At 65.2% G+C, this 19108-nt stretch overlaps 1 protein-coding gene across 1 annotated transcript in view; it reads right to left on the bottom strand.

Moving 5' to 3' along the window:
- DCHS1 (dachsous cadherin-related 1) overlaps positions 1-19108 on the bottom strand; it is a 99782-nt gene that overhangs the window by 39583 nt on the left and 41091 nt on the right. The gene's annotated exons all lie outside the window — the stretch shown is intronic.

Raw genomic sequence — 19108 nt, 5'->3', positions numbered from 1 at the left:
ACTGCAGTCTTGGGGCGGCTCAGTGGTTAGCACTGCAGTCTTGCAGCGCTGGGGTCCCGGGTTGACGTCTGCAGGCGTTTGCATGTCCTCCCCGTGTTGTGGGGGTTTCCTCCAGGTTCTCTATATACATTGGGTGAGAAGGTAAACAAAAAACCCTTAAAAAAAAATATTTTACTAGATCTCTTACAACCTCCCCCCTCTGCCCGGTGCACAGAGAAGGGAGAGTTCCTGTCCTATATACGGCTCTGCCTCCAGTCACTACCTGGCAGCGGAGGTCGGCACCCCCACTCACCGCCGCCTAGCCCTGTACTGCGCTGCGTTATGGCACCCCCACTCACCGCCGCCTAGCCCTGTACTGCGCTGCGTTATGGCACCCCCACTCACCGCCGCCTAGCCCTGTACTGCGCTGCGTTATGGCGCCCCCACTCACCGCCGCCTAGCCCTGTACTGCGCTGCGTTATGGCGCCCCCACTCACCGCCGCCTAGCCCTGTACTGCGCTGCGTTATGGCGCCCCCACTCACCGCCGCCTAGCCCTGTACTGCGCTGCGTTATGGCGCCCCCACTCACCGCCGCCTAGCCCTGTACTGCGCTGCGTTATGGCGCCCCCACTCACCGCCGCCTAGCCCTGTACTGCGCTGCGTTATGGCGCCCCCACTCACCGCTGCCTAGCCCTGTACTGCGCTGCGTTATGGCGCCCCCAGTCACCGTCGCCTGGCCCTGTACTGCGCTGCGTTATGGCGCCCCCACTCACCGCCACCTGGCCTTGTACTGCACTGCGTTATGGCGCCCCCACTCACCGTCGCCTGGCCCTGTACTGCGCTGCGTTATGGCGCCCCCACTCACCGCCACCTGGCCTTGTACTGCACTGCGTTATGGCGCCCCCACTCACCGCCGCCTAGCCCTGTACTGCGCTGCGTTATGGCGCCCCCACTCACCGCCGCCTAGCCCTGTACTGCGCTGCGTTATGGCGCCCCCACTCACCGCTGCCTAGCCCTGTACTGCGCTGCGTTATGGCGCCCCCAGTCACCGTCGCCTGGCCCTGTACTGCGCTGCGTTATGGCGCCCCCACTCACCGCCACCTGGCCTTGTACTGCACTGCGTTATGGCGCCCCCACTCACCGTCGCCTGGCCCTGTACTGCGCTGCGTTATGGCGCCCCCATTCACCGCCACCTGGCCTTGTACTGCGCTGCGTTATGGCGCCCCCATTCACCGTCGCCTGGCCCTGTACTGCGCTGCGTTATGGCACCCCCACTCACCGCCACCTGGCCCTGTACTGCGCTGCGTTATGGCACCCCCACTCACCGCCGCCTGGCCCTGTACTGCGCTGCGTTATGGAACCCCCACTCACCGCCGGCTGGCCCTCTACTGCACTGCATTATGGCGCCCCCACTCACCGCCGCCTAGCCCTGTACTGCGCTGCGTTATGGCGCCCCCACTCACCGCCGCCTAGCCCTGTACTGCGCTGCGTTATGGCGCCCCCACTCATCGCCGCCTAGCCCTGTACTGCGCTGCGTTATGGCGCACGCAGTCACCGTCGCCTGGCCCTGTACTGCGCTGCGTTATGGCGCCCCCATTCACCGCCACCTGGCCTTGTACTGCACTGCGTTATGGCGCCCCCACTCACCGTCGCCTGGCCCTGTACTGCGCTGCGTTATGGCGCCCCCATTCACCGTCGCCTGGCCCTGTACTGCGCTGCGTTATGGCACCCCCACTCACCGCCACCTGGCCCTGTACTGCGCTGCGTTATGGCACCCCCACTCACCGCCGCCTGGCCCTGTACTGCGCTGCGTTATGGAACCCCCACTCACCGCCGGCTGGCCCTCTACTGCACTGCATTATGGCGCCCCCACTCACCGCCACCTGGCCCTGTACTGCGCTGTGTTATGGCGCCCCCACTCACCGCCACCTGGCCCTGTACTGTGCTGTGTTATGGCGCCCCCACTCACCGTCGCCTGGCCCTGTACTGCGCTGCGTTATGGCACCCCCACTCACCGTCGCCTGGCCCTGTACTGCGCTGCGTTATGGCACCCCCACTCACCGCCACCTGGCCCTGTACTGCGCTGTGTTATGGCACCCCCACTCACCGCCACCTGGCCCTGTACTGCGCTGCGTTATGGCGCCCCCATTCACCGTCGCCTGGCCCTGTACTGCGCTGCGTTATGGCACCCCCACTCACCGCCGCCTAGCCCTGTACTGCGCTGCGTTATGGCACCCCCACTCACCGCCACCTGGCCCTGTACTGCGCTGTGTTATGGCACCCCCACTCACCGCCACCTGGCCCTGTACTGCGCTGCGTTATGGCGCCCCCATTCACCGTCGCCTGGCCCTGTACTGCGCTGCGTTATGGCACCCCCACTCACCGCCACCTGGCCCTGTACTGCGCTGCGTTATGGCACCCCCACTCACCGTCGCCTGGCCCTGTACTGCGCTGCGTTATGGCGCCCCCACTCACCGTCGCCTGGCCCTGTACTGAGCTGCGTTATGGCACCCCCACTCACCGCCACCTGGCCCTGTGCTGCGCTGTGTTATGGCGCCCCCACTCACCGCCGCCTAGCCCTGTACTGCGCTGCGTTATGACACCCCCACTCACCGCCACCTGGCCCTGTACTGCACTGTGTTATGGCGCCCCCACTCACCGCCGCCTAGCCCTGTACTGCGCTGTGTTATGGCACCCCCACTCACTGCCGCCTAGCCCTGTACTGCGCTGCGTTATGGCGCCCCCACTCACCGTCGCCTGGCCCTGTACTGCGCTGTGTTATGGCGCCCCCACTCACCGCCGCCTAGCCTTGTACTGCGCTGCGTTATGGCGCCCCCACTCACCGTCGCCTGGCCCTGTACTGCGCTGTGTTATGGCGCCCCCACTCACTGCCGCCTAGCCCTGTACTGCGCTGCGTTATGGCGCCCCCACTCACCGCCGCCTGGCCCTGTACTGCGCAGCTTTATGGCACCCCCACTCACCGCCGCCTGGCCCTGTACTGCGCTGTGTTATGGCTCACCCACTCACCGTCGCCTAGCCCTGTACTGCGCAGCTTTATGGCACCCCCACTCACTGCCGCCTGGCCCTGTACTGCGCTGCGTTATGGCTCCCCCACTCACCGCTGCCTGGCCCTGTTCTGCCCTGTGTTATGGAGCCCACACTCACCGTCGCCTGGCCCTGTACTGCGCTGCGTTATGGCACCCCCACTCACCGCCGCCTGGCCCTGTACTGCGCTGCGTTATGGCGCCCCCACTCACCGCCGCCTGGCCCTGTACTGCGCAGCTTTATGGCACCCCCACTCACTGCCGCCTGGCCCTGTACTGCGCTGCGTTATGGCTCCCCCACTCACCGCTGCCTGGCCCTGTTCTGCCCTGTGTTATGGAGCCCCCACTCACCGTCGCCTGGCCCTGTACTGCGCTGCGTTATGGCACCCCCACTCACCGCCGCCTGGCCCTGTACTGCGCTGTGTTATGGCGCCCCCACTCACCGCCGCCTAGCCTTGTACTGCGCTGCGTTATGGCGCCCCCACTCACCGTCGCCTGGCCCTGTACTGCGCTGCGTTATGGCGCCCCCACTCACTGACGCCTAGCCCTGTACTGCGCTGGGTTATGGCGCCCCCACTCACTGCCGCCTAGCCCTGTACTGCGCTGCGTTATGGCTCCCCCACTCACCGTCGCCTAGCCCTGTACTGCGCAGCTTTATGGCACCCCCACTCACTGCCGCCTGGCCCTGTACTGCGCTGCGTTATGGCTCCCCCACTCACCGCTGCCTGGCCCTGTTCTGCCCTGTGTTATGGAGCCCCCACTCACCGTCGCCTGGCCCTGTACTGCGCTGCGTTATGGCACCCCCACTCACCGCCGCCTGGCCCTGTACTGCGCTGTGTTATGGCGCCCCCACTCACCGCCGCCTGGCCCTGTACTGCGCTGCGTTATGGAACCCCCACTCACCGCCGGCTGGCCCTCTACTGCACTGCATTATGGCGCCCCCACTCACCGCCGCCTGGCCCTGTACTGCGCTGCATTATGGCGCCTCCACTCACCGTCGCCTGGCCCTGTACTGCGCTGTGTTATGACGCCCCCACTCACCGCCACCTGGCCCTGTAGTGCGCTGCATTATGGAGCCCCCACTCACCGTCGCCTGGCCCTGTACTCTGCTGCGTTATGGCGCCTCCACTCACCGTCGCCTGGCCCTGTACTGCGCTGTGTTATGGCGCCCCCACTCACCGTCACCTGGCCCTGTACTGCGCTGTTATGGCGCCTCCACTCACCGTCGCCTGGCCCTGTACTGCGCTGCGTTATGGTACCCCCACTCACCGCCATCTGGCCCTGTACTACGCTGTGTTATGGAGCCTCCACTCACCGCTGCCTGGCCCTGTACTGCGCTGCATTATGGCGCCTCCACTCACCGTTGCCTGGCCCTGTACTGCGCTGTGTTATGGCGCCCCCACTCACCGTCACCTGGCCCTGTACTGCGCTGTTATGGCGCCTCCACTCACCGTCGCCTGGCCCTGTACTGCGCTGCATTATGGCGCCTCCACTCACCGTTGCCTGGCCCTGTACTGAGCTGTGTTATGGCGCCTCCACTCACCGCCGCCTGGCCCTGTACTGCGCTGCTTATGGAGCCTCCACTCACCGTCGCCTGGCCCTGTACTGCGCTGCTTATGGCACCTCCACTCACCGCCGCCTGGCCCTATACTGCGCTGTGTTATGGCGCCCCCACTCACCATCGCCTGGCCCTGTACTGCGCAGCTTTATGGAGCCCACACTCACCGCCGCCCTGGCCCTGTTCTGCCCTGTGTTATGGCGCCCCCTCGTGGCCCTGTACTTAGCTGTGTGGACCTCTAATGCGCTGCGTGACCCTGTACCGAGCTGCATGGCCCTGTACTGTGTGGCCCTGTACTGTGTGGCCCTGTACTGAGCTGCGTGGACCTCTAATGTGCTGCGTGGCCCTGTACTGTGCTGCGTGGCCCTGTAATGCGCTGCGTGGCCCTGTAATGCGCTGCGTGGCCCTGTACTGCGCTGCGTGGCCCTGTACTGCGCTGCGTGGACCTGTACTGCGCTGCGTGGACCTGTACTGTGCTGCGTGGACCTGTACTGTGCTGCGTGGACCTGTACTGCGCTGCGTGGACCTGTACTGCGCTGCGTGGACCTGTACTGTGCTGCGTGGACCTGTACTGCATGGCCCTGTACTGCGTGGCCCTGTACTGCGTGGCCCTGTACTGCGCTGCGTGGCCCTGTACTGCGCTGCGTGGACCTGTACTGCGCTGCGTGGCACTGCGCTGCGTGGCCCTGTACTGCGCTGCGTGGCCCTGTACTGCGCTGCGTGGCCCTGTACTGCGCTGCGTGGCCCTGTACTGCGCTGCGTGGCCCTCTAATGCAATGCGTGGCCCTGTACTGCGCTGCGTGGCCCTGTACTGCACTGCGTGGACCTCTAATGCAATGCGTGGCCCTGCCAGAAAAAGTGCTAGTGCCTAATAAGATAAAGTGCAGCGTGCACACGACAGCACTCCCCGGCAGCTGCAGAGCAGACGTCAGTCATTGCACGTATCACCCTCCTTTTCGGATGTCTGGTGTCTCACCTAACGTTTCGCCTCGATGCGTTTCCATTCATACGCTTCCTCAGGAGGCCAATATAAATATCATCAGGGTATAGCAGCAAGACGGGCGGTTACAGCTGATGGTCACAGCCTGATGGTATGTGATGTAGCAAGATGGCGGCTGCATTCAAATCCAGCGCCAGTTCCCCTTGTTAGCGCGCCCCCCCCATTACCTCCAATAGTCACAGGTGCCTAAGCGGATAATGGGCGCTTTCGCCACAGCCTGTAGAGGTCGCCATGTAGCGCTGGATGAACACCGCGCATGTGCACAGGCCGGCAATCCACGCTGGAGCACAGTGCCACAGAGTGCGCATGTCCAGACACGTCTTCCACGGAGAATCCTGCGGCGTGCCTGGTGACTTACAGTACCGCTCACCGGAGATCTGCGCTCCACCCGAGCACACACACGTGGCACCCACTATCCAGAAAAGTAGCACCCCTCATCATGAGGCACAGAACACCGTAATTAGGGCCATATTGGTGCCCCTGAGCACACAGCCCCCCCCACCCGGATAGCCCTGTCCCTCCCCCACTGCTGCCTGCAGTATGGGGGTGCAGGAAGGAGCCCCGGCTCCAGAGCACACAGCCCCCCCCTCCCCCAGGATAGCCCTGTCCCTCCTCCACAGCTGCCTGCAGTATGGGGGTGCAGGAAGGAGCCCCGGCTCCAGAGCACACAGCCCCCCCCTCCTCCAGGATAGCCCTGTCCCTCCTCCACAGCTGCCTGCAATATGGGGGTGCAGGAAGGGGCCCCAGCTCCAGAGTACACAGGCCCCCACCACCAGGATAGCCCTGTCCCTCCCCCACTGCTGCCTGCAGTATGGGGGTGCAGGAAGGGGCCCCAGCTCCAGAGCACACAGCCACCCCCCCCAGGATAGTCCTGTCCCTCCTCCACAGCTGCCTGCAGTATGGGGGCTGCAGGAAGGGGCCCCAGCTCCTGATTACACAGCCCCCCCCCCCCACCAGGATAGCCCTGTCCCTCCTCCACAGCTGCCTGCAGTATGGGGGTGCAGGAAGGGGCCCCAGCTCCTGATTACACAGCCCCCCCCCCACCAGGATAGCCCTGTCCCTCCTCCACAGCTGCCTGCAGTATAGGGGTGCAGGAAGGGCCCCAGCTCCTGAGTACACAGACCCCCCACCAGGATAACCCTGTCCCTCCTCCACAGCTGCCTGCAGTATGGGGGTGCAGGAAGGGGGCCCAGCTCCTGAGTACACAGCCCCCCACCACCAGTATAGCTCTGTCCCTCCTCCACAGCTGCCTACAGTATGGGGGTGCAGGAAGGGGCCCCAGCTCCAGAGTACACAGGCCCCCACCACCAGGATAGCCCTGTCCCTTTTCCACAGCTGCCTGCAGTATGGGGGTGCAGGAAGGGGCACCATCTCCTGAGTACACAGACCCCCCCCCCCCCAGGATAGCCCTGTCCCTCCTCCACATCTGTCTGCAGTATGGGGGTGCAGGAAGGGGCCCCAGCTCCTGAGTACACAGCCCCCCCACCACCAGTGTAGCCCTGTCCCTCCTCCACAGCTGCCTACAGTATGGGGGTGCAGGAAGGGGCCCCAGCTCCAGAGTACACAGGCTCCCCCCACCAGTATAGCCCTGTCCCTCCTCCACAGCTGCCTGCAGTATGGGGGTGCATGAAGGGGCCCCAGCTCCTGATTACACAGCCCCCCCCCACCAGGATAGCCCTGTCCCTCCTCCACAGCTGCCTGCAGTATGGGGGTGCAGGAAGGGGCACCAGCTCCTGAGTACACAGCCCCCCCCACCACCAGTATAGCCCTGTCCTTCCTCCACAGCTGCCTGCAGTATGGGGGTGCAGGAAGGGGCCCCAGCTCCAGATTACACAGCCCCCCACCACCAGTGTAGCCCTGTCCCTCCCCCACAGCTGCCTGTAGTATGGGGGTGCAGGAAGGGGCCCCAGCTCCAGATTACACAGCCCCCCACCACCAGTGTAGCCCTGTCCCTCCCCCACAGCTGCCTGCAGTATGGGGGTGCAGGAAGGGGCCCCAGCTCCAGATTACACAGCCCCCCACCACCAGTGTAGCCCTGTCCCTCCTCCACTGCTGCCTGCAGTATGGGGGTGCAGGAAGGGGCCCCAGCTCCAGATTACACAGCCCCCCACCACCAGTGTAGCCCTGTCCCTCCCCCACAGCTGCCTGCAGTATGGGGGTGCAGGAAGGGGTCCCAGCTCCTGAGTACACAGCCCCCACCACCAGTGTAGCCCTGTCCCTCCTCCACAGCTGCCTGCAGTATGGGGGTGCAGGAAGGGGCCCCAGCTCCAGATTACACAGCCCCCCACCACCAGTGTAGCCCTGTCCCTCCCCCACAGCTGCCTGCAGTATGGGGGTGCAGGAAGGGCCCCAGCTCCTGATTACACAGCCCCCCACCACCAGTATAGCCCTGTCCCTCCTCCACAGCTGCCTGCAGTATGGGGGTGCAGGAAGGGGCCCCAGCTCCTGAGTACACAGCCCCCACCACCAGTATAGCCCTGTCCCTCCTCCACAGCTGCCTGCAGTATGGGGGTGCAGGAAGGGGCCCCAGCTCCAGAGTACACAGGCCCCCCCCACCAGTATAGCCCTGTCCCTCCTCCACAGCTGCCTGCAGTATGGGGGGCAGGAAGGGGCCCCAGCTCCAGAGTACACAGGCCCCCCACCACCAGTATAGCCCTGTCCTTCCTCCACAGCTGCCTGCAGTATGGGGGTGCAGGAAGGGGCCCCAGCTCCTGAGCACACAACCCCTCCACCACCAGTATAGCCCTGTCCCTCCTCCACAGCTGCCTGCAGTATGGGGGTGCAGGAAGGGGCCCCAGCTCCAGAGTACACAGCCCCCCACCACCAGTATAGCCCTGTCCCTCCTCCACAGCTGCCTGCAGTATGGGGGGCAGGAAGGGGCCCCAGCTCCAGAGTACACAGCCCCCCACCACCAGTATAGCCCTGTCCCTCCTCCACAGCTGCCTGCAGTATGGGGGTGCAGGAAGGGGCCCCAGCTCCAGAGTACACAGGCCCCCCACCACCAGTGTAGCCCTGTCCTTCCTCCACAGCTGCCTGCAGTATGGGGGTGCAGGAAGGGGCCCCAGCTCCAGAGTACACAGGCCCCCCACCACTAGTATAGCCCTGTCCCTCCTCCACAGCTGCCTGCAGTATGGGGGTGCAGGAAGGGGCCCCAGCTCCAGAGTACACAGCCCCCCACCACCAGTGTAGCCCTGTCCTTCCTCCACAGCTGCCTGCAGTATGGGGGTGCAGGAAGGGGCCCCAGCTCCAGAGTACACAGGCCCCCCACCACCAGTATAGCCCTGTCCCTCCTCCACAGCTGCCTGCAGTATGGGGGTGCAGGAAGGGGCCCCAGCTCCTGATTACACAGCCCCCACCACCAGGATAGCCCTGTCCCTCCTCCACAGCTGCCTGCAGTATGGGGGTGCAGGAAGGGGCCCCAGCTCCTGAGCATACAGCCTCCCACCACCAGGATAGCCCTGTCCCTCCTCCACAGCTGCCTGCAGTATGGGGGTGCAGGAAGGGGCCCCAGCTCCAGAGTACACAGGCCCCCCACCACCAGTATAACCCTGTCCCTCCTCCACAGCTGCCTGCAGTATGGGGGTGCAGGAAGGGGCCCCAGCTCCTGATTACACAGCCCCCACCACCAGGATAGCCCTGTCCCTCCTCCACAGCTGCCTGCAGTATGGGGGTGCAGGAAGGGGCCCCAGCTCCTGAGCATACAGCCTCCCACCACCAGGATAGCCCTGTCCCTCCTCCACAGCTGCCTGCAGTATGGGGGTGCAGGAAGGGGCCCCAGCTCCAGAGTACACAGCCCCCCCCACCACCAGTATAGCTCTGTCCCTCCTCCACAGCTGCCTACAGTATGGGGGTGCAGTAAGGGGCCCCAGCTCCTGAGCACACAGGCCCCCCCCACCACCAGGATAGCCCTGTCCCTCCTCCACAGCTGCCTGCAGTATGGGGGTGCAGGAAGGGGCCCCAGCTCCAGATTACACAGCCCCCCCCCCCCCCACCAGGATAGCCCTGTCCCTCCTCCACAGCTGCCTGCAGTATGGGGGTGCAGGAAGGGGCCCCAGCTCCAGATTACACAGCCCCCCCCCACCAGGATAGCCCTGTCCCTCCTCCACAGCTGCCTGCAGTATGGGGGTGCAGGAAGGGGCCCCAGCTCCTGAGCACACAGCCCCCCCCACCACCAGGATAGCCCTGTCCCTCCTCCACAGCTGCCTGCAGTATGGGGGTGCAGGAAGGGGCCCCAGCTCCAGAGTACACAGGCCCCCCACCACCAGTATAGCCCTGTCCCTCCTCCACAGCTGCCTGCAGTATGGGGGTGCAGGAAGGGGCCCCAGCTCCAGAGTACACAGCCCCCCACCACCAGTATAGCCCTGTCCCTCCTCCACAGCTGCCTGCAGTATGGGGGTGCAGGAAGGGGCCCCAGCTCCAGAGTACACAGCCCCCCCCACCACCAGTATAGCTCTGTCCCTCCTCCACAGCTGCCTACAGTATGGGGGTGCAGGAAGGGGCCCCAGCTCCTGAGCACACAGGCCCCCCCCCACCACCAGGATAGCCCTGTCCCTCCTCCACAGCTGCCTGCAGTATGGGGGTGCAGGAAGGGGCCCCAGCTCCAGATTACACAGCCCCCCCCCCACCAGGATAGCCCTGTCCCTCCTCCACAGCTGCCTGCAGTATGGGGGTGCAGGAAGGGGCCCCAGCTCCAGATTACACAGCCCCCCCCCCACCAGGATAGCCCTGTCCCTCCTCCACAGCTGCCTGCAGTATGGGGGTGCAGGAAGGGGCCCCAGCTCCTGAGCACACAGCCCCCCACCACCAGGATAGCCCTGTCCCTCCTCCACAGCTGCCTGCAGTATGGGGGTGCAGGAAGGGGCCCCAGCTCCTGATTACACAGCCCCCACCACCAGTATAGCCCTGTCCCTCCTCCACAGCTGCCTGCAGTATGGGGGTGCAGGAAGGGGTCCCAGCTCCAGAGTACACAGCCCCCTCCACCACCAGTATAGCCCTGTCCTTCCTCCACAGCTGCCTGCAGTATGGGGGTGCAGGAAGGGGCCCCAGCTCCAGAGTACACAGCCCCCCACCACCAGTATAGCCCTGTCCCTCCTCCACAGCTGCCTGCAGTATGGGGGTGCAGGAAGGGGCCCCAGCTCCAGAGTACACAGCCCCCACCACCAGTGTAGCCCTGTCCCTCCTCCACAGCTGCCTGCAGTATGGGGGTGCAGGAAGGGGCCCCAGCTCCAGAGTACACAGCCCCCCACCACCAGGATAGCCCTGTCCCTCCTCCACAGCTGCCTGCAGTATGGGGGTGCAGGAAGGGCCCAGCTCCAGAGTACACAGGCCCCCCCCACCAGTATAGCCCTGTCCTTCCTCCACAGCTGCCTGCAGTATGGGGGGCAGGAAGGGGCCCCAGCTCCATAGTACACAGGCCCCCACCACCAGTGTAGCCCTGTCCCTCCTCCACAGCTGCCTGCAGTATGGGGGTGCAGGAAGGGGCCCCAGCTCCAGAGTACACAGCCCCCACCACCAGTGTAGCCCTGTCCCTCCTCCACAGCTGCCTGCAGTATGGGGGGCAGGAAGGGGCCCCAGCTCCAGAGTACACAGACCCCCCACCACCAGTGTAGCCCTGTCCCTCCTCCACAGCTGCCTGCAGTATGGGGGGCAGGAAGGGGCCCCAGCTCCAGAGTACACAGCCCCCACCACCAGTGTAGCCCTGTCCCTCCTCCACAGCTGCCTGCAGTATGGGGGTGCAGGAAGGGGCCCCAGCTCCAGAGTACACAGCCCCCACCACCAGTGTAGCCCTGTCCCTCCTCCACAGCTGCCTGCAGTATGGGGGTGCAGGAAGGGGCCCCAGCTCCAGAGTACACAGCCCCCACCACCAGTATAGCCCTGTCCCTCCTCCACAGCTGCCTGCAGTATGGGGGTGCAGGAAGGGGTCTCAGCTCCAGAGTACACAGCCCCCCACCACCAGTATAGCCCTGTCCCTCCTCCACAGCTGCCTGCAGTATGGGGGTGCAGGAAGGGGCCCCAGCTCCAGAGTACACAACCCCCACCACCAGGATAGCCCTGTCCCTCCTCCACAGCTGCCTGCAGTATGGGGGTGCAGGAAGGGGCCCCAGCTCCAGAGTACACAGCCCCCACCACCAGTGTAGCCCTGTCCCTCCTCCACAGCTGCCTGCAGTATGGGGGGGCAGGAAGGGGTCCCAGCTCCAGAGTACACAGCCCCCACCACCAGGATAGCCCTGTCCCTCCTCCACAGCTGCCTGTAGTATGGGGGTGCAGGAAGGGGCCCCAGCTCCAGAGTACACAGACCCCCCACCACCAGTGTAGCCCTGTCCCTCCTCCACAGCTGCCTGCAGTATGGGGGTGCAGGAAGGGGCCCCAGCTCCAGAGTACACAGCCCCCCCCCCACCACCAGTGTAGCCCTGTCCCTCCTCCACAGCTGCCTGCAGTATGGGGGTGCAGGAAGGGGCCCCAGCTCCAGAGTACACAGCCCCCCCACCACCAGTATAGCCCTGTCCCTCCTCCACAGCTGCCTGCAGTATGGGGGGCAGGAAGGGGCCCCAGCTCCAGAGTACACAGGCCCCCACCACCAGGATAGCCCTGTCCCTCCTCCACTGCTGCCTGCAGTATGGGGGTGCAGGAAGGGGCCCCAGCTCCAGATTACACAGCCCCCCACCACCAGTATATCCCTGTCCCTCCCCCACAGCTGCCTGTAGTATGGGGGGGCAGGAAGGGGCCCCAGCTCCAGAGTACACAGCCCCCCCACCACCAGGATAGCCCTGTCCCTCCTCCACAGCTGCCTGCAGTATGGGGGTGCAGGAAGGGGCCCCAGCTCCATAGTACACAGGCCCCCACCACCAGGATAGCCCTGTCCCTCCTCCACAGCTGCCTGTAGTATGGGGGTGCAGGAAGGGGCCCCAGCTCCAGAGTACACAGACCCCCACCACCAGTATAGCCCTGTCCCTCCTCCACAGCTGCCTGCAGTATGGGGGTGCAGGAGGGGGCCCCAGCTCCATAGTACACAGGCCCCCACCACCAGGATAGCCCTGTCCCTCCTCCACTGCTGCCTGCAGTATGGGGGTGCAGGAAGGGGCCCCAGCTCCTGAGTACACAGGCCCCCACCACCAGTATAGCCCTGTCCCTCCTCCACAGCTGCCTGCAGTATGGGGGTGCAGGAAGGGGTCCCAGCTCCTGAGTACACAGCCCCCACCACCAGTATAGCCCTGTCCCTCCCCCACAGCTGCCTGCAGTATGGGGGTGCAGGAAGGGGCCCCAGCTCCTGAGCACACAGCCCCCCACCACCAGTATAGCCCTGTCCTTCCTCCACAGCTGCCTGCAGTATGGGGGTGCAGGAAGGGGCCCCAGCTCCAGAGTACACAGCCCCCCACCACCAGTATAGCCCTGTCCCTCCTCCACAGCTGCCTGCAGTATGGGGGTGCAGGAAGGGGCCTCAGCTCCTGAGCACACAGTCCCTCCACCACCAGGATAGCCCTGTCCCTCCTCCACAGCTGCCTGCAGTATGGGGGTGCAGGAAGGGGCCCCAGCTCCAGAGTACACAGGCCCCCCCCCACCAGTGTAGCCCTGTCCCTCCTCCACAGCTGCCTGCAGTATGGGGGTGCAGGAAGGGCCCCAGCTCCAGAGTACACAACCCCCCCACCAGTATAGCCCTGTCCCTCCTCCACAGCTGCCTGCAGTATGGGGGTGCAGGAAGGGGCCCCAGCTCCTGAGCACACAGCCCCCCACCACCAGTGTAGCCCTATCCCTCCTCCACAGCTGCCTGCAGTATGGGGGTGCAGGAAGGGGCCCTAGCTCCAGAGTACACAGCCCCCACCACCAGTGTAGCCCTGTCCCTCCTCCACAGCTGCCTGTAGTATGGGGGTGCAGGAAGGGGCCCCAGCTCCAGAGTACACAGACCCCCCACCACCAGTGTAGCCCTGTCCCTCCTCCACAGCTGCCTGCAGTATGGGGGGGCAGGAAGGGGCCCCAGCTCCTGATTACACAGCCCCCACCACCAGGATAGCCCTGTCCCTCCTCCACAGCTGCCTGCAGTATGGGGGTGCAGGAAGGGGTCCCAGCTCCAGAGTACACAGCCCCCCACCACCAGTGTAGCCCTATCCCTCCTCCACAGCTGCCTGCAGTATGGGGGTGCAGGAAGGGGTCCCAGCTCCTGAGTACACAGCCCCCACCACCAGTATAGCCCTGTCCCTCCTCCACAGCTGCCTGCAGTATGGGGGTGCAGGAAGGGGCCCCAGCTCCTGAGCACACAGCCCCCCACCACCAGGATAGCCCTGTCCCTCCTCCACAGCTGCCTGCAGTATGGGGGTGCAGGAAGGGGCCCCAGCTCCAGAGTACACAGCCCCCACCACCAGTGTAGCCCTGTCCCTCCTCCACAGCTGCCTGCAGTATGGGGGTGCATGAAGGGGCCCCAGCTCCTGAGTACACAGCCCCCCCCACCACCAGTATAGCCCTGTCCCTCCTCCACAGCTGCCTGCAGTATGGGGGTGCATGAAGGGGCCCCAGCTCCTGAGTACACAGACCCCCCCACCACCAGTATAGCCCTGTCCCTCCTCCACTGCTGCCTGCAGTATGGGGGTGCAGGAAGGGGCCCCAGCTCCAGAGTACACAGCCCCCCACCACCAGTGTAGCCCTGTCCCTCCTCCACAGCTGCCTGCAGTATGGGGGTGCAGGAAGGGGCCCCAGCTCCTGAGTACACAGACCCCCCCACCACCAGTATAGCCCTGTCCCTCCTCCACTGCTGCCTGCAGTATGGGGGTGCAGGAAGGGGTCCCAGCTCCTGAGTACACAGCCCCCCCCCACCAGTATAGCCCTGTCCCTCCTCCACAGCTGCCTGCAGTATGGGGGTGCAGGAAGGGGCCCCAGCTCCTGAGCACACAGTCCCTCCACCACCAGGATAGCCCTGTCCCTCCTCCACAGCTGCCTGCAGTATGGGGGTGCAGGAAGGGGCCCCAGCTCCTGATTATACAGCCCCCACCACCAGTATAGCCCTGTCCCTCCTCCACAGCTGCCTGCAGTATGGGGGGCAGGAAGGGGCCCCAGCTCCAGAGTACACAGCCCCCACCACCAGTATAGCCCTGTCCCTCCTCCACAGCTGCCTGCAGTATGGGGGTGCAGGAAGGGGCCCCAGCTCCAGAGTACACAGGCCCCCCCCCCCACCAGGATAGCCCTGTCCCTCCTCCACTGCTGCCTGCAGTATGGGGGTGCAGGAAGGGGCCCCAGCTCCAGAGTACACAGCCCCCCCCCCCCCAGGATAGCCCTGTCCCTCCTCCACAGCTGCCTGCAGTATGGGGGTGCAGGAAGGGGCCCCAGCTCCAGAGTACACAGCCCCCACCACCAGTGTAGCCCTGTCCCTCCTCCACAGCTGCCTGCAGTATGGGGGGGCAGGAAGGGGCCCCAGCTCCTGAGTACACAGCCCCCTCCACCACCAGTATAGCCCTGTCCCTCCTCCACAGCTGCCTGCAGTATGGGGGTGCAGGAAGGGGCCCCAGCTCCTGATTATACAGCCCCCACCACCAGTATAGCCCTGTCCCTCCTCCACAGCTGCCTGCAGTATGGGGGTGCAGGAAGGGGCCCCAGCTCCAGAGTACACAGCCCCCCACCACCAGTATATCCCTGTCCCTCCTCCACAGCTGCCTGCAGTATGGGGGTGCAGGAAGGGACCCCAGCTCCAGAGTACACAACCCCCCCACCAGTATAGCCCTGTCCCTCCTCCACAGCTGCCTGCAGTATGGGGGTGCAGGAAGGGGCCCCAGCTCCAGAGTACACAGCCCCCCCCCCCCCACCAGTATAGCCCTGTCCTTCCTCCACAGCTGCCTGCAGTATGGGGGTGCAGGAAGGGGCCCCAGCTCCAGATTACACAGCCCCCCCCCCCCCCCACCAGTATAGCTCTGTCCCTCCTCCACAGCTGCCTGCAGTATGGGGGTGCAGGAAGGGGCCCCAGCTCCAGAGTACACAGCCCCCACCACCAGGATAGCCCTGTCCCTCCTCCACAGCTGCCTGCAGTATGGGGGGGCAGGAAGGGGCCCCAGCTCCTGAGTACACAGCCCCCTCCACCACCAGTGTAGCCCTGTCCCTCCTCCACTGCTGCCTGCAGTATGGGGGTGCAGGAAGGCGCCCCAGCTCCAGAGTACACAGCCCCCCACCACCAGTATATCCCTGTCCCTCCTCCACAGCTGCCTGCAGTATGGGGGGGCAGGAAGGGGCCCCAGCTCCTGAGTACACAGACCCCCCACCACCAGTGTAGCCCTGTCCCTCCTCCACAGCTGCCTGCAGTATGGGGGTGCAGGAAGGGGCCCCAGCTCCAGAGTACACAGACCCCCCACCACCAGTGTAGCCCTGTCCCTCCTCCACAGCTGTCTGCAGTATGGGGGTGCAGGAAGGGGCCCCAGCTCCTGATTACACAGGCCCCCCACCACCAGTATAGCCTTGTCCCTCCTCCACAGCTGCCTGCAGTATGGGGGTGCAGGAAGGGGTCCCAGCTCCAGAGTACACAGCCCCCCACCACCAGTGTAGCCCTGTCCCTCCTCCACAGCTGCCTGCAGTATGGGGGTGCAGGAAGGGGCCCCAGCTCCAGAGTACACAGACCCCCCACCACCAGTGTAGCCCTGTCCTTCCTCCACAGCTGCCTGCAGTATGGGGGTGCAGGAAGGGGCCCCAGCTCCAGAGTACACAGCCCCCACCACCAGTATAGCCCTGTCCCTCCTCCACAGCTGCCTGCAGTATGGGGGGGCAGGAAGGGGCCCCAGCTCCAGAGTACACAGCCCCCACCACCAGTATAGCCCTGTCCCTCCTCCACAGCTGCCTGCAGTATGGGGGTGCAGGAAGGGGTCCCAGCTCCTGAGTACACAGGCCCCCCACCACCAGTATAGCCCTGTCCCTCCTCCACAGCTGCCTGCAGTATGGGGGTGCAGGAAGGGGCCCCAGCTCCTGAGTACACAGACCCCCCACCACCAGTGTAGCCCTGTCCCTCCTCCACAGCTGCCTGTAGTATGGGGGGGCAGGAAGGGGCCCCAGCTCCAGAGTACACAGCCCCCCACCACCAGTATAGCCCTGTCCCTCCTCCACAGCTGCCTGCAGTATGGGGGTGCAGGAAGGGGCCCCAGCTCCAGAGTACACAGCCCCCCACCACCAGTGTAGCCCTGTCCCTCCTCCACAGCTGCCTGCAGTATGGGGGTGCAGGAAGGGGTCCCAGCTCCTGAGTACACAGCCCCCCACCACCAGTGTAGCCCTGTCCCTCCTCCACTGCTGCCTGCAGTATGGGGGTGCAGGAAGGGGCCCCAGCTCCAGAGTACACAGCCCCCCCCACCACCAGTATAGCCCTGTCCCTCCTCCACAGCTGCCTGCAGTATGGGGGGGCAGGAAGGGGCCCCAGCTCCTGAGCACACAGGCCCCCCCCCCCACCACCAGGATAGCCCTGTCCCTCCTCCACAGCTGCCTGCAGTATGGGGGTGCAGGAAGGGGCCCCAGCTCCAGAGTACACAGCCCCCCACCACCAGTGTAGCCCTGTCCCTCCTCCACAGCTGCCTGCAGTATGGGGGTGCAGGAAGGGGCCCCAGCTCCAGAGTACACAGCCCCCCCCACCACCAGTATAGCCCTGTCCCTCCTCCACAGCTGCCTGCAGTATGGGGGGGCAGGAAGGGGCCCCAGCTCCAGAGTACACAGCCCCCACCACCAGTATAGCCCTGTCCCTCCTCCACAGCTGCCTGCAGTATGGGGGTGCAGGAAGGGGTCCCAGCTCCTGAGTACACAGGCCCCCCACCACCAGTATAGCCCTGTCCCTCCTCCACAGCTGCCTGCAGTATGGGGGTGCAGGAAGGGGCCCCAGCTCCTGAGTACACAGCCCCCTCCACCAGTGTAGCCCTGTCCCTCCTCCACAGCTGCCTGCAGTATGGGGGTGCAGGAAGGGGCCCCAGCTCCAGAGTACACAGCCCCCCCCACCACCAGTATAGCCCTGTCCCTCCTCCACAGCTGCCTGCAGTATGGGGGGGCAGGAAGGGGCCCCAGCTCCAGAGTACACAGACCCCCCACCACCAGTGTAGCCCTGTCCCTCCTCCACAGCTGCCTGCAGTATGGGGGGGCAGGAAGGGGCCCCAGCTCCAGAGTACACAGCCCCCACCACCAGTATAGCCCTGTCCTTCCTCCACAGCTGCCTGCAGTATGGGGGTGCAGGAAGGGGCCCCAGCTCCAGAGTACACAGACCCCCCACCACCAGTGTAGCCCTGTCCCTCCTCCACAGCTGCCTGCAGTATGGGGGGCAGGAAGGGGCCCCAGCTCCAGAGTACACAGACCCCCCACCACCAGTATAGCCCTGTCCCTCCTCCACAGCTGCCTGCAGTATGGGGGTGCAGGAAGGGCCCCAGCTCCAGAGTACACAACCCCCCCACCAGTATAGCCCTGTCCTTCCTCCACAGCTGCCTGCAGTATGGGGGTGCAGGAAGGGCCCAGCTCCAGAGTACACAGCCCCCCCACCACCAGTATAGCCCTGTCCTTCCTCCACAGCTGCCTGCAGTATGGGGGTGCAGGAAGGGACCCCAGCTCCAGAGTACACAGCCCCCCACCACCAGTGTAGCCCTGTCCCTCCTCCACAGCTGCCTGCAGTATGGGGGTGCAGGAAGGGGCCCCAGCTCCAGAGTACACAGCCCCCACCACCAGTATAGCCCTGTCCCTCCTCCACAGCTGCCTGCAGTATGGGGGTGCAGGAAGGGGCCCCAGCTCCAGATTACACAGCCCCCACCACCAGTGTAGCCCTGTCCCTCCTCCACAGCTGCCTGCAGTATGGGGGTGCAGGAAGGGGCCCCAGCTCCTGAGTACACAGCCCCCCACCACCAGTGTAGCCCTGTCCCTCCTCCACAGCTGCCTGCAGTATGGGGGTGCAGGAGGGGGCCCCAGCTCCTGAGTACACAGCCCCCACCACCAGTATAGCCCTGTCCCTCCTCCACAGCTGCCTGCAGTATGGGGGTGCAGGAAGGGGCCCCAGCTCCTGAGTACACAGCCCCCACCACCAGGATAGTCCTGTCCCTCCTCCACAGCTGCCTGCAGTATGGGGGTGCAGGAAGGGGCCCCAGCTCCTGAGTACACAGCCCCCCACCACCAGTATATCCCTGTCCCTCCTCCACAGCTGCCTGCAGTATGGGGGTGCAGGAAGGGGCCCCAGCTCCAGAGTACACAGGCCCCCACCACCAGGATAGCCCTGTCCCTCCTCCACAGCTGCCTGTAGTATGGGGGGGCAGGAAGGGGCCCCAGCTCCTGAGTACACAGCCCCCACCACCAGTGTAGCCCTGTCCCTCCTCCACAGCTGCCTGCAGTATGGGGGTGCAGGAAGGGGCCCCAGCTCCAGAGTACACAGACCCCCACCACCAGTGTAGCCCTGTCCCTCCTCCACAGCTGCCTGCAGTATGGGGGTGCAGGAAGGGGTCCCAGCTCCTGAGTACACAGCCCCCACCACCAGTGTAGCCCTGTCCCTCCTCCACAGCTGCCTGCAGTATGGGGGTGCAGGAAGGGGCCCCAGCTCCAGAGTACACA

The sequence above is a fragment of the Anomaloglossus baeobatrachus genome, chromosome 2 (assembly GCF_048569485.1).
Source record: "Anomaloglossus baeobatrachus isolate aAnoBae1 chromosome 2, aAnoBae1.hap1, whole genome shotgun sequence".
NCBI lineage: Eukaryota > Metazoa > Chordata > Amphibia > Anura > Aromobatidae > Anomaloglossus > Anomaloglossus baeobatrachus.
This window is presented reverse-complemented; position numbering and strand designations above follow the sequence as displayed.